Source organism: Balaenoptera physalus, assembly GCF_965194825.1.
Source record: "Balaenoptera physalus genome assembly, chromosome: 2".
NCBI classification, from domain to species: Eukaryota; Metazoa; Chordata; class Mammalia; order Artiodactyla; family Balaenopteridae; genus Balaenoptera; species Balaenoptera physalus.
The window spans coordinates 71,579,008-71,584,952 of NC_138883.1; positions in this window are offsets into that span (position 1 = coordinate 71,579,008).

Genomic DNA, 5,945 nt, shown 5'->3' on the forward strand with positions numbered 1-5,945 from the left:
TATCTAGAGAGTACCTATATCTATATATGTGTGTGCATGTATACATACCCGTGTGTGTGTGTGTGTGTGTGTGTGTGTGTGTGTGTGTGTGTATAAATTTAAAAAGTATATATCCTAGTGGTCTGCTTCTCTGGTTGAAACCTGACTGATAGAGACTAAAAGAGATTTGAGAAACATGAACCAGTAACAGTATATTTATTTGGGTTGAGGTTTGAACAAAATGTTAAAAACTTTTTAAGACTATTGAGGAAATTTAAACACAGACCAGATATTGGACAGTATTAAGAAGTTTGTGTCAATTATTTTCATTGTAATGATATTTTAGATATTTTTAAAAGCCTATAATATTTTCAGAATAAAAATGGTATGATAGAGTTTGCTTCAAATTATCCCAAGGGAGAGGTTATAAATGAAACAATATTGGTCATGAGTTTACAGTTTTGAAGGTAGGCGTATGGTACATGGGATTCATTATACTATTTTATCTCCTTTTGAATACATTTCAAATTTTCCATAATAAGAAGGTAAAATTAAAAACATTAAAAGCCCACAAATACTTAACCTTGAGAAGAAAAGGCTAAGTAAAGGCAAATTTTGCATTTACTAATTTTTCTACCCCACTACAGACATTAGGTAGAACTGCCATATCCAGCCTCTTCTGTCTCCCTCTTTCTATCACACACACACACACACAAACACACACACACACACACACTCACTCACATACCCTCTTTCTATACCATATGCACATAAACATCCATACATAAAATGTAGGTTTTAATAAGAAAGCTCTATATACTCTTAGTTATATGAAATGACACGTGGATAAAAGAATTTAGAATTACGTGATGTCAATTAAACACTTCTGACCTACCACAGAAATGCTTACATAGTGAAACCAAAAGATTAAATAGCAAGGCAGAATCTAGGGATGAATATGGTAATGTAATTTTTAAAAATATATAAGGATGTCAATTTTTTTGTACTTATGAACACAAATAACACTGTTATAAGACAAAGAGAACTTTAAATTATTCGACCTATAACAAACAGTGGAAATAGCAAATAGAAAGAAGGCTTTCCAGAAACATTAAAAGCTTGTTTGGAAGTCAAGAAGGACTAATGGCTTATTTGAGCAGCAAGAAGTAAACAGACAGGAAATCTGAACAATCCATAATGTAAGCAATTCCCTGATGCTATCTGTGGGTCCAGTGGTTTATCATTTGAAGTTGTATTTTATTATATTTATGATGTCTCATTTTTTATTTCTTCATTCACTTCATCTTGTTACATACAGTACCTTCTAATGAAGGAGTAATCCTATCAAAATGATAGATTCCATGTTAAAATGTGAAAAGATACATTAAAAAATTCTATTCAACTCCTTTCTACCTCTGTCCTTAATCTTTGATCTTAGCTCTAGCTAATAAAAGTATAGATAGGGAATAAAACATCATGGAGGGTAGAGGATGTGAGAATGTGCTAATTTATTACACCACAATGTAATATATGATTGACCTATGATAAACATTTCTACTATTACACATGGGAAGTTGCCATTTAAAGGAATTTGATGAATAAAAAAGACTTTATGGTTTATAACTGGCAGGGCTAAAACAAAAAGTCAAAGCTCTTGAGTATTATTAGGGTGACCACATAATTTATTGTCCAAACTGGGAAAATTCTGAGGGTAACTGATAATTGCTCTGGGACATCTAGCACAAGCCAAGAACATCTTGGTCAAATGAAGACTCAGGATCACTCTAGGCATTATCAGAATAAAATATAATGTATGTGTAGTTGAAGATGTTTTATGGAAGCAACTGATAAGTGATTTAAACTTAGTTGATAAAACATATGAATACTACTCAACTATTGCTTCTTTAGTTTACTTTTATACCTCTTTTTATTCTTATTCTTTTTTTTTTTTTTGGCTCTGTCTTAACAACTTTATCATTTACTTTTTTCACCCCAGCAATTTTTCACATCCAAATGGCTTAAAAGATGAAACTTCACAATTTGAATTATGGTCTCAAGAAAATATTTTCAACTATAGATTTTAGTGAATTATTATTTTTAAATGCAAAAATATAGGGAATAAATGTATTAAATATATTCTTTACAGTATCAAAATTGTTTTCCTTGGTATATTATTTTGAATTGCACCTAAAGTACATCTTCAAAATGTGGATTATTAACTGATTTTAAAATGCATCTTAAAGCACACAATATGTACTTTGATTTTGATAATTTTCTTTGTATGATTCTATGAATGGTAGCAAACATACTAATATAGAAATTTGTTTTTGGAGACTTACAGAGCATTTTCCAATTTTATTTTATAGATGAGGAAACTGAAACTCAGGGCAGGTAAATGAGTTACTGTAGGTAACAAAGTAAGTTTAAGAGTCAGAACCAGATTATCAGTTCAAGGTTCTTTTTGTTGTTTGTTTTTAACTTTTTATTTTAAAATAAGTTTAGTCTTAAAGAAGATTTGCAAAGATAGAAGTTCCCCAATACCTTCCCCCAGGTTCCCCTAAGGTTAACCTTTTACATATTCATGTTCCAATTATCACAAGGCTCTTTTTATCACACTGTGGAAAGTGTTATTTATTGTCTAAACATGCATTTCATAATATACCCAATGATAAAGAAATTAGGATTTTTTATAATATTAACGTATCTCATTATCTATTATGTGTGTCATAACACATTTGCAACTGGAATATTGAGGTTTGGGGACTTTCTGGAATAATGCTAATAACACATTCATGTCCCTATATAAATTAGTGTGAGCTTTCATAGACTGTTTCATAAACATATCCACGACAGGGAATTTATATTATTAGATACATAAACATAAAAGCTGTTTGAATTTTTGAGATGATAAGTTTCAATAAATCATTTTTTAAGAAGTGCAATCTTAGAAAAATATTTCTAATCAATGTCTATTTATAGAACTTGTTATATAAGACCTGGGATATAGGATTAGGTGATATACTTTTTGGTATGTATTTGCTCCTATTTTCTTTGCGCTGCATTGAGTGAAAAAAGGATCAGAATAGGTATATTGATTCTCTCTGTCTAAAAAACTAAAAACGCGGTTTTTAAAAACATAGAAAAAATTAGTTGGGCTGTTGACAATCTATGCTTGGTTACAATATTTGGATTGTGAAAACTGTAAAACTCTTTTTAGTACTTTAAGCTTTCCAAATTTTTTCATATTTATTTGATCTTTCCCAACAGTACTTTGCAGTAACAGGCTTCTCATTTTCCTTTTTCCTAATTTCATTTTGATACTAGTAGCAAACTGTTACTGCCCTACCCATGTCTCCTTGTCTACCATTTCAGAGCACACTGGCCTGATTTCCCATATTGGTGGGGGATATTCCACAGCATTTCCACCCTCTGTAAGGGCAGAACAGCCTCTAGCCTCCATAGAAAGTCCTCAGAAAAAGATGCAGCTCTAGCAGTTGGAGGATGGGCCAGCATGCATTGAATAGACCTCGACCAATGACTAAAGGGAGGTGGTGTATATTTATACCTGTTTTCTCACGCTTTGGGTGGGAAAATTCTAAGGCTACTATTTTAAATGGTTTTCCAGGAAATCCCAGTGAGATTAAGCTCTGTTTGCTCACAGTGATAATTTGCCTGGGAATTCACACCCTTCATTGCCTCGCTTCCATTCCCTGTCTCACTTCCCCAAGATGCTACTGTGTTTCCTGAAATCACTTCCAAAATAAACTACTTGCACTTGAATCCTTAACTCAGGATCTGCTTCTAATAGAACATAAACTCAGAAAATATATTCCCAAAGCATAGGCTGCAGAGAAACACTCAGTATTTATGTTGTTTAGTAACGGAACTGATTTTAGAACAGGTAGGGGCATGGAGATAAAGAAAATAGGTTTGGGGATATTTGTGGATATCAACTATCTGTGCTTTCTCTAGAAAGCCAATAATTATTACTGAAAATATATTATCTTTTGTTACTCAGACTAAAATTTAGGAAGGAAAAGGATACCTAATGAAAGCCAATAAAGACTGGGGATTTTGTTCTTCAGATTAATATCATTTTCTATCATAGTTGCTTATGTTCATAAGTCATCAACTAATTGGCAAGGAAAAGCACACAAATTCTATTGTGTCAAGGTGTTAAAATATTATTAAATTTGCAGTGCCAATTGCTTGGTTAATTAAAAAATAAACGATTTCTTTTCAAAGAATTAAAAGGTCAAGTGTTTCTATTATATTTTTTGAAAAGTTCATCCAGTTTATTTGTAGCGTAAGATGTATAGCATGCTGTAATAATAATATAGCATGCTGTATAGCAGCTTATTAATGAACTGGGAGCTGCTTTACCTTTTTTTTTCTTCAGTTTTATTAGCTGGTACAAATGCAGAAGACAAAGGGTAAAATGTTTATCTGTTTAATCAGAATGGTAGAGGTATATGCAGTGAGAAATGGAGAAGTATAATTTTTTTTAAAAGACAATGAAATATACTGGGGAATAGAGCCTTAATTGGAATGTATTCTCTGATAATCTTCATTGACCAAATCAGCTCAGAGCTGACTGATTCATAGATGTTTGACCAGGTCAGAGGCTTAGGATAGTCTCTGTAATTGCTGGCATATCATAGCTTGGTTACTGTTAGGTATACTAACCATATTAAAAATCTTATCTTCTGCTTCTGGGTCCCATGTAGTGGTGAATAGTATTTAAATATTAAGTCTAAAGAAGGAATAACAGAAGGGTCAAATAAATACCGTAAGAATACAGTGCCATGACTATTTCAGTAAGTTTATGTGTATAAGGCAATTTAATTTAGAAGGCACATTTTGAATCTAACTTACACATGGCAATGACAAATATTTTCTAAACTATTTTATAAATAGTTTACTTATTTTTAGAAATTTGTGAACCTCAGGTTTTCCAGTTCTAAAACTTAGTCTTTCCCCAATTTAAAACTACATTCTATTGAGTACTTTGCCCAGGCTTTAATGTAATATAGCTTTGAACTATCTTTGTCTTTGAATTATTTTTGTCCCTTGTCTTTTACTGTTTCAAAACAATCTAGTTGCAAATCCCAGCCCTTTTCTAATTTTTCATTTATGAAAAATATGTCCTTACATATTTTTCACAGACTACTTTGTACAAGGTCTGGCATCAGCCTTTTCTCTATCTTGACTACAACAGACTTATTCCAAACCTCGTTTTTTTCTCATCACAGCTTCCCCTTTTTTAAAAAAAAAATCCAATTCCGTGTAAAAATCCTCTTTATATTTGGTCATGAAGGTTACATTGTGGTTTCCTATTACATCATACATCAGATCAAAATTCTGAACTTCGGTTCACAGACCTTTACCAATATGTACTAACTTACCTGCTTTCCCTTTCTTTCAGCTCTCAGCTTATCTTCTTCCCTGACTTGAGGCAAATGTGTTTTTCATATTCCAGATGAATTTTTATTCCCAAATAAACGTTATTCTCTTCCTCATTCGGCGGAGTGTCATCTATCTTTCATTACTTAAAAGCACCAGAAATCCCAATGCCTCCTAGATACTCCTTCCAATAAAGCACACTAAGAGTAGAGTTAGTATTCTTTTCCATTCCCTTCTCTATCTACCAGGAATTAAATTTTATCCTATTATTCTGAGGTTATTGCCTCAGCTAGGCAAGTCTTCTTGGTTAGAATACTACAGAATTCCAGTGAAGTTCTTTCTATGCTAGCTTAATACTAAAGCCATTTTCATGTTGAAGTGCTGTTGTAGAAATGTATAGGGAAGGAGCATCTTTGTTCTAGAAATCTAGTGAATATGTTCATACGTTTTTACATCTTACAATACGTCGCCATGACATTATCTCATTTGACTCAAGAATTTCGGGAGGTAGAGTTGAGGTTCCTTTTTTAAGTGGGAGGGAACCTGAGGCTCCAGTGTACTGC